This window comes from Panthera onca, chromosome D2 (assembly GCF_046562875.1).
Source record: "Panthera onca isolate mPanOnc1 chromosome D2, mPanOnc1 haplotype 2, whole genome shotgun sequence".
In the NCBI taxonomy this organism is placed as follows: Eukaryota; Metazoa; Chordata; class Mammalia; order Carnivora; family Felidae; genus Panthera; species Panthera onca.
Window position 1 is genome coordinate 88,614,250 of NC_138349.1, and position 10,078 is coordinate 88,624,327.

General features: G+C 41.5%; 1 pseudogene; it reads right to left on the bottom strand.

Annotated features, from left to right (window-relative positions):
- Window positions 1–8,708: 8,708 nt before the first annotated feature.
- On the bottom strand, window positions 8,709–9,509 carry LOC132684701 (large ribosomal subunit protein mL45 pseudogene; annotated as a pseudogene).
- Between the last annotated feature and the right edge of the window lie 569 nt (window positions 9,510–10,078).

Below are 10,078 nucleotides of genomic sequence, written 5' to 3' on the forward strand. Positions count from 1 at the left end.
CTTGTGTTGGTCTTGCCCTTGAGGAGCTTATAGTCTATTGAGTGATGCAGACTTTAAACAACATCAAGGTATAGAATGTGGTCATTGTTTTCAGTAGTTCCAGAAGCCACAGAAAGTCCTATTGCTGTCGCTTGACTGTTAGAAGGTGGAGGAAGGACAGTAAAGTATCCTCCAGACTGAGAAGGCACTTTGACACCAAAAACACAAAGCAAGCCACTCCATACCATTTACAAAGTTATTCAGGGTAGCTTACTGACTAGCAGTTGGGCAGACAAACAAATCAGGCACTGCACAGGTATTCTCCCATAAGTCTGGACCTTAATCCACAGCTGTAAAGAGCAAAGGGCTTTGTGCTGAGGTTGCAGGGGAGTTATCTGCAGTGACACCATCTGGGCACCAGAGAGAAGACTAAACCAAACCTCCCTTCACTCTAGTAGGGGCGTTCGTTAACCTCCATGGGCCATGGGCCATGGGCCGGAACACATGGCCCCAAGGGAGGTCATCGCATGGGGGTGAATAGGATGGGGGGGGGGGGGCAACACTCCTCCACTGACTTCTTCTGCCCTCCCTCTGTGTCCTGTCTTGTCTTTTCCCAGAACTTCGGCACATCTTGCATTTGCCCTCAGACCCCCTGTCCACCCTTCTTTGCAATGCTGGGTGCCCAAGGTATGTGCAGAGCGTATCAGAAGGCTCCCTTGCCTTTGGCTCATATTGGGCTCAGCCCCAAGGAGTGCTGACCGGGTGTTTAAGAAGAGAGAAAATGTGGTTGGGATACTTCTCACCAATGCCTTCCCTCGGCATCACCGACATCACTGTGGGGTGGCTAGAACCCTGTCCCTCACCTCATTCCAGTCCCCACGTGCTGTATTGTCTCTTGTGTTTCCAGTAAAATCTCTCCATACTTTGTAACTAACCCTTTATTAAACTCTCCTCAATTCACCCATTTGGGGTATGCTAACTATTTCCTGCAAGGACTCTGACTGGCACAGTTGCTTTGAATTTCTGCTTCATTGTGACTTTTTCCCATGCAGAGGACTAATCTTGACATTTTGTAACATATTTGACCCAGTCAGCTAAAAAACCCTTTACCGAATGTCTACCCTGTGCTTGACTGTTCACTGCAGATTGCTAACCTGGACAAGGACTTTGCCCTAGAGAAATCTGGTGTAATCACACAAACAGGTACATAAATAGGGTACCCCCAAAGTTACTCCCAAAATGTATGCTCTAAACTGCAACAATTTTAAAAAGAAAGGCAGTGCTATTAATTAGAGGAGGGCATAAGTGCAAACTCTAAGAGTCCTAAGTTCAGCTTAGACCTGAACGGTCAGTCATGATACTGTCACGAGCACTCGATTGGGGTTTTCACAGGTGAACAAAGCTAGGCCACCTAACTCAGCCTTGAAGAGGGGTCAGGAGAAGTCCTGAAGCATTTGTGTATCCTCCCCCAAAGACCCCACTTCTCTGCACACTATGTGTCACATCTTCTTGGCTAGACACCCACCTGGGCCACAGCCATCACCTTGAGAAATCAGGGCTAAGTACACCCTTATGTCAACAAGAAATACAAGATTCACTCTCTGACCTCAGAAATATAATATTTAAAAAAAAATTTTAATGTTTATTTATTTTTGAGAGAGAGAGAGAGAGTGAGAGAGAGAGAGAGAATGAGCAGAGGAGGGATGGAGAGAGAGGGAGACACAGAATCCGAAGCAGTCTCCAGGCTCTGAGCTGTCAGCACAGAGCCCGATGCAGGGCTTGAACCCACGAACCGCGAGATCATGATCCGAGCTGAAGTCAGACATGCAACTGACTGAGCCACCCAGGCACCCCAGAAACAATATTTTTTAAAATATATATTTAAACATGCACACAGTGACAAACATTTGTAGGTTGCATATCCCTTAGTCTGCAAATTAAAGAGTGAAACATCATTACTCTGTAAGATTTTGTAATTGCGCTAGATGCACAATTCTGTGAGTCAGTTCAGTCCCCCAGAGTCCGTTCTCAAGATTAGTGTCGGTGTGTCCGCATGCACTGGGGTGAGGCTCTGTAGAGGTTATTGGTCCTTCATGCTGCTGAGCTGTGTTTGGGCCCCATACATCACCCCTGGTGTCTCCTCTTTCCCCTGCACAAGGCCTCTTCATCTTGTCTCTCTCAGTCTCTGGACTATGTCCAGTCTCCTCTCCGATCATCTGAGCTGGATGAGTGGGGTTTAGGCAGGGCATAGGGCTCCTACTCTGAATATTACTGGCTTGAATGTGCTGCCGACACCTGTCGCAAGCAGGGGAGTTTTCACACTGGAGGTGCTCTTATTAATTTTGTATTCTTCAAATCTTTGTCCTCTGCATCTGGACCTATGATATCCAAACTCAAGACTCAAGGTTTTTTTCCTTCATTATCAGGACCTGCATTATTATTCCTTCAATGAGAAAATTAATACAGAATGCTCAGCTGCCCAAAGGAAGGAAGGGTAGCAGTAACAGGAATGACTGGTTGGGGGAAAGAGGAGAGGCATTCATTCTCACTTGTAACATTCTTCCACCTGAGATTCACTGCATGTGATCTATGTGCCCAAGAACCGGAGATACAGAGATGAAGAGGAGAAGTGCTTGCCCTCTGTAGGCCAGAGCCTGTTAGGAATTGCAGAACCAAGCAAATAATTTTTCCAATGTGACAAGTACTTCTGGAGGAATGGGCTTTTCAGAAGACTAGAAAACTGAATGGAAAAAATGTATTATTCATGGATACATGGACATTAACTGTGCTTTGTCTCTGATGTTCTTTTCAGGGATCAGGAATGTCATAAACAACCCTTGAAAAGCAGGCATATGGATTGCCAGAGTAAGTTTTGTTCTGAACAGTTCAAACGCTGCTGCTGAGTGCCCACCACATGATTTGCTTAATTATTGGAATAGCAAAAACTGAGGTTTCCAGATTTGGCCAGATTCTATCATGAATAGTCGCTGGCCACTCTCAGACTTGTTCTAGTGAGACCTCCACTGTCCTGGCATCTCTACCAGGGAGTGAGGGCTCTGCATCAGTAATCACTTCAGGACACATAGTCTAACCCCAACCCCCACCCCGTGTCTTCAGGTGACAGTTCGCTTGTGAGAGAAGAGAGCTGGGAAGGTGATCTGGAGATCTCTGTTGAGTTAAGTCACAATGAAAGTACAACACACACACACACACACACACACACACACACACACACAATGTGCCTCAGCATCAGGTTCCTTAACTCCCAGGAAGTTCTATGCTAGATGCACTTTTCTTCATCCCTAACCCTGCTACAAAAGGAAAAGTGGTTCATATATGGTCATTTTCCCTTTTTCTCAAGAAAATCATTAAGAACCACTAGCTTCATGACATGTTTGGAAACTGTCAATGCACTCTGTACTGTAGTCATTCAACATGAAACCTCAGAATGCACAAGTGGCAATTTGGCTCCATTTTCAGACAGAGAACTTCTGTTACTAAGGCAATCCTTAGGATTAAAGCCCCATAATCACGAATTTATAGACAGGTAGATAGATAGATAGATAGATAGATAGATAACAGATAGAATGAATCGGCTTTCGGTCATAAAAATGACAGTGGCAGCTTATCACCCACATAATCCCCCCGAATCAGTAAACCAGTTAGGAACTTAGAGTCTGAGAAACTTCTGCCTTTCAGACCAAACTATCTGAACTTAAACTCTGAGGAGACTGGACCTTAGATTCAGAGCTGTGGTTTGATTTAACTTTAATTCTTTTTTAAAGAAAATTCATCTTTTTCCCCAAAGGATTTCAATGGCTATCTGGCTAAGTAAGAAATCTTCCTGACAGTCTGGAACAACCACAGTGAGAGCAGCCGTGAAAGAACAGACAGAAAAATCTCACTGTAATCTCTACTGACAAACAAAATTCTAGAAAGGGCACCCTTGCCTTTGAGTAGTGACACTCAGCCTGCCAGCTCCAGGGGTGCAGAAGGTGATAAGTATTTGCAACTCTTGCAAAAGAAGAAAAATAATTGGCTGTCCCTTATCCTCCTCTGGCTCACTGAAATTTTAATGCCTAAGCAAAAATGGTATTCTAAATATTGAGGGGCTTTTATTTTATGGGGATGGGTTAAAACTTGCTGATAACTGTTTTGAAAATATCAATTATTAAATTGTCATAAGTTTGAAATAAACAGGATCCGCCTAAACTTACTCTTCTGTCTTCTGAGTTGTTCCCTAGCAATCTCAACAGCCAAAATCTTGATGGAGACACTTGGATTTTAACCACACACACAAATATATTTTTAAATATTGGACATAAAAAGAATCAGAGTAAAATATAAAAATGGTCTGTGGTCATGAGACTTTTAAGATATCTGTTTGTTATTAAAAACACCATATGCTGCTGGAAATCAAGTCCAGGATATAGAAAGACTAGGTACAAAAGCAAATGAAGATAGCAAAAGGTTTGGGAGAAAAGTAAAAGTTACAGATTTTTTTCCAAATGAAATCCCGGTGGATAAATTCAGCAGCAGTTTTTGATAATGAAAATCCTAGCAGAGTATGGAGATGAGGAGAATCCTCTATATGGCAATGGAATCTGCTAAATGCCCATAACACACATAATGACATTGTCCAGGCATCCTTGTGGAAGATCAGAGGCCCCCTAATATGTGTGAACAAAGTAGAATGGAAGGTTCTAGGTGGTGATGAAGGGAGGGCAGGAAGGAGAGGAGAGTGAGGGGAAGAAAGACAAGAAGAGAGAGGAAGGGAGGGCAGAAGAAGGAAAGAGAGAAGGAAGGAGAGAAGGGAAGAGAAAGTAAGGGTTGAGGGGAAATAACATTATCAGTTTTTGCAAATAGTGAATATTCTACACATAAAGCCCTGGGGCCTGTATGGGAACACAAGAGGGATGCATGGAGTAAGAGTTTCGTAAAGCAGTGGTCCCTAAGAGTTCCCCCAAGCAGCGGTTGGGGAGTTTTGTGAAGAAACAGAGGAGAAAAAGTGACTTCTGAGCATGTGGAGGTGGGGATACATTAGCGGCTGCACATGTAAAGGTCATGCTTCATCATGCATTGCATGATTAAATACGTGTTACATCCCCACAGCTGGGCATGAGTTTTAGTGAGATAATGAGGGGAGAGGTGGCATGGGGTCAGCGCTGGGTCCACCTTGAAGCTCACTGGTTTGGTCTGGTCCTTGCTTTCTTTGTACTCAGCACCCCCCTTTCAGTAAACATCCTCCATCCACACTCCTGCAAGATGTGCTACTAAAGGACACATACTTTTAGCTTTTTCCTTTTTTCTTATGGAAGGAGCCAAAGAATACTGGGTTTATGGTCAGGGTGGAGGGGACCCAAGCCCCTTCTCTGTCTTATGCAGACCAAAAATTAGAGACAAAAAGAAGGGAAAAATGTCTGCTGAACATAAAATCAATAAAAAGTAAATAAAAGTCAATTGCCTTCCTATAAATAAATCACAATTAGAAAATGTAATTTTTAAAAGATGCTATTGAAATTATTTAATCTATGAAATAGTTAGAAATAAATTTAGCAAGCATGTGCCAGAATTTTATTGACAAAAATACAAAACTCAATTGAAGGACTTAAAACTTAAATATTTATGGGGACAGTGAAGCTTGATATCTTGAAGATGTCACGTATTACCAAATTAATCTATAAATTAAATATAATTCCAGTCAAAATTGGACAGCATTTTCATGCAAGTTGGCAAGCTGATTCTAAAATTTATGTGGCGGCAACCAGCCAATTTTAGTATATGTGCTGCCGAAGCGAGCACAGCAATCAGCCAGTTTTAAGGAAAAAGACAATTTTGAGGAAAAAGGACAATGTAAGTGGTTATTCATCATATATGTAAAGATGCTAAACAGGGATAGTAATTAAGAAATTTACAATGAATAGACAATTAGAACGACAGAACAAAATAGCTCAGTTCCTGAGGTCTTTTGGCACTCTAATGGCCTTTCAATGGAAGGACATTATAGTTTCTTCTTAACGTTTACCTGTATTTTCTAAATTTTCATTGACAAACACACATGACTTGCAAAAATAGAATTAAATAAAGCTTTTTTTTTGTATAATAAATGACTTTTTGGTAGACATGGACAAGCTTGTTCTAAAATTTATAGAAAGGCAAAGAAGTTAATATTGGTCGAAGAGTTTTGGAAAACAAGAATAAAGTTGGGAGATCACTCTATTTAGGCTGAAATGTTGAGGCTTACTCTACAGCCACAGTTGTCAAGGGCATGAGGTATTGGTGAAGATTGTTTCTGAATGGAGCAGAAAAGAGAACCCAGAAATAGACCCACAAAAAATCTCACACTGATTTTTAACAAAGCTCCAAAAGCAATTCAATGGAGAAAGGAGAGCCTTTTCAACAAATAGGATCAATTAACCGTGTTAAGGGAAAAAAGAGAACTCCAATCTAAACTTCACACTTTGTACAAAATTCACTTAAGATACATCACAGATTCAAGTGTAAAATACAAAACTATAAAACTTTTAGGAGAAAATCTTCAGTGCTTAGGGTCTAGTGAAGAGATTCTGTGCGAGAAAGAAGAGATGATAATGAGGACCTCATCAAAAGGTACAACTGCTCTGAAGACCCTCTCAAAGAACAGAAAGATAACTTAGAAGCTAGGAGGAAATACTTGGACACCATATGTGGATTAAGGACCCCTGAAACACAAAAATAAAAAATAAAAAGGTAATCCAATGTAAAAATGAGCAAAGAGCATAAATAGACATTTTACCAAACAGACACACAGATGACAAATAAGCACATGGAAAATACTGAAGATCACTAGCCATTAGGGAAATGCAAATTAAAACCATAATGAGAGGCGCCTGGGTGGCTCAGTCGGTTAAGTGTCCAACTTCAGCTCAGGTCATATCTTACACTCTATGAGTTCAAACCCTATGTCGGGCTCTGTGCTGACAGCTCGGAGCCTGGAGCCTGCTTCGGATTCTGTGATTCCTCTCTCTGCCCCTTTGCCTCTCACTCTGTCTCTCTTTCAAAAAATAAGTAAACATTAAAAAAAAGTTTAAAAAAAAACCATAATGAGAGAACTATGTACCCGTCAGACTGACTATAAAATAAAATAGTGGGATTCCAAATTTTGGTAAAGATGAAGAGACACTGGCTCATCATACGTTGCTGAGTAGGAATGTGAAATGATACAGTCACTTTGAAATATAGTTAAGCAGTTAGAAAAAATGAATGCACATTTAGCATATGACCCAACATCATACTCCTAGGCATTTATGCCAGAAAAATAAAATCTTATATTCACAAAAAAAATATGCACCTAAGGGGCACCTGGGTGGCTCAGTCGGTTAAGCATCTGACTCTTCATTTCAGTTCAGGTCATGATGTCATGGTTTGTGATACTGAGTCCCGCATCAGTCTCTGGACCAACAGCATGGAGTTTGCTTGGGATTCTCTCTCTCTCTCTCTCTCTCTCTCTCTCTCTCTCTCTATCTATCTCTCCCCCTCTCCTCTCCTCATGCTTGCTCTCTCTTTCAAAATAAATAAATAAACATTAAAAAAATATGCACCTAAATGTCCATAGAAACTGTATTTAATCAGGGTTCTCCAGAGAAATAGAACCGATAGCATATAAAAATGTAGATGGTTAGATAGATGATAGATAGATATTGATCAACTGATTGATTTTAAGGAATTGGTTGACTCCATTGTTGGGTCTGGCAAATGCAAAATCTGCAGGGCAGGCCAAGCAGGATGAAGAACCAGGGAAGAATCGATCTTTTGCAGTTTGAATTTGAAGGCAATCAGTTTAGAGGCAGAATTCCTCCTGTTTGGAAGATCTCAGTCTTTTCTCTTAAGACCATCAACTGATCAGATGATGCTCACCTACATTATGAAGGGTAATATGCTTTACTCAAAGTCTACTGATTCCAGTGTTAATTACATCTAAAAGAGACAGTACCTTTGCAGCAACATATAGACTAGTATTTTGTTTGGTTGAGAGATAAATTATTTCTTTGGATTTACATTCTATGAAATTCAAATGCCGATTCAGTGAGAAAACATCTCAAATGATACCGTTTTTCATAAATACGAATTATTTTTCCCAAGTCTGGATTTCCTGGAAATCACATCCCTCACAATAAGCCCACCTTCCATTTCTGCCATTCGAAGGCTGTTTTATTTCCGGTCTGAACCAGGGGAAATGAATAGAACCCACCATAATTGTCCAACACTTTGATAGTATTTTATTTCAACCTCTGATCCCTGCCCTGTGATTAGAAAGAAATTGTGCCAGTTTGCTCCTGACAGTCCCTGCTGCAGGAAAAACTGGTATCAGATGTTCTCTGGAACATACTGTCTTTCATCTCATTCAGAAGCTAGGCATGCAACTTAAAACAAAAGAAAACAAAACAAAACAAGAAACAGGTCCATGTCTGTGCATATCACACACCCACCTGGGCCCTGCCATCAGCCACGGGTGTTGAAGACAATTCTGCTGTAGAGCCACAGGTGGAATAAGGGAGGAAAGGCAAGTGTTTCTATAGCACAGTGGAGATGGACTTTCCAGCTCCCAGACTCAGACAATTCTCCGCTTCCAGCCACCTCACCACCAGTGCTTTACCCCAGGAGTCATTTTTGACATTAGGCTAGTTGAAGCTTATGTGCCTCTCCTTCCCCCCACTTTAGCTGGAGGCCAAGGATCATCACTGCTTTCTTTAAGGATGGGCTGCATTATCCATCTGGCAATGCATTATCCAACTCTCATAGGGGTTTATCAGGTACTTTTCCAACACAACATACTGCAGGACAAGATGGCCACATCCCGATCATACATTGATTGGCCAAACCAGTCACAGATGGCCAGGGTCTGCCAGGTGTGCGTGCGGACCATGACCTGGCCATAAATGTTGCCCTGGTTCATCAGACCTGAACAGTGAACCTGAACCACTCTCAGTAGCTCAAGATTCTACGAAGTTCCAGTGGATAGTCTTAGATTTAATTTCCCAGACCATGTCCAGGAAAAAGTTTTCAGTTACCGAAGTATAAAATCAGTCATGGTCTGAATTGTTTAGATAAAGATGAGCCTCAGTAAAGATATCCTTGATTTTTCAGGGAAGCCCTTTGTTTTATAATTAGCACCATATTCTTTTATCCTGCAGCTTGACAACACTGATACCACAGCATCTCTCAATTGCTCAGTCTGTGTCAGTCTTTTGAAAGAGATGACATGCGAGCATCACCCTCAGGAGGAACATAGGCATCAAAGACACCAGCTATAGAGACCAAATGTGTGGGTGCTTCAAGCATTGTGGAGGAAAGACCAGTCCTGCTTTGCGGGGCATATTCTATAAATTCCTTTTCTGATTTGTATTTGGATTCATAAATACAGGGTGTGAAACATTTTATAGTTCTCACTTGAACCACAGCTATGGACTGAGTCACCAGGACTAGCTTCCAAGAACACCACCCTACATCCTGGATAAACAAGACAATCCCTGTGGCATGGCGTCTTCCATTTTGTCCATGCCAAGGCCACTGGGATGGGGACTAAGAGTGAGGAGCCTGGCACAGTAGACAAGAAGCAGATGCTAGGGCTAGCCTGGGTGTGTATCTAGGCTGGTGTTTGATCAAGCAACTGGGAACCACAGCCCAGCCAAACTGATGCATAAAATTAACCATGCCACAGCTTTCTTTGATAGCCCAAAGTGGAAATGACTCAACTATTCTTCAATGTATTAATGACTAAAGAAACTGATACATCCATGCCATGGAATACTACTCAGCAATAAAAACTATTGATACACCTAACAACTTTAATGGATCTCATAGAAATTATGCTGAGTAACAGAAGCCAATTTCAAAATGCACTTTATGGTTCTATTTATATAACATTATTAAAATAACAAAACTATGCAGATGTAAAACAGATCTGGTTACCTGGAGCTAGGAATGGGGAGAGGAGATGGGTGTAGCTATAAAGGGATAGTAAGAAGGAGTCTTCTGGTGATGGAGAAGATCCATATTTTGATTGTGCTGATGGCTACACAAATCTACAGATATGATAAAATTTCACAGAGCTATGCAC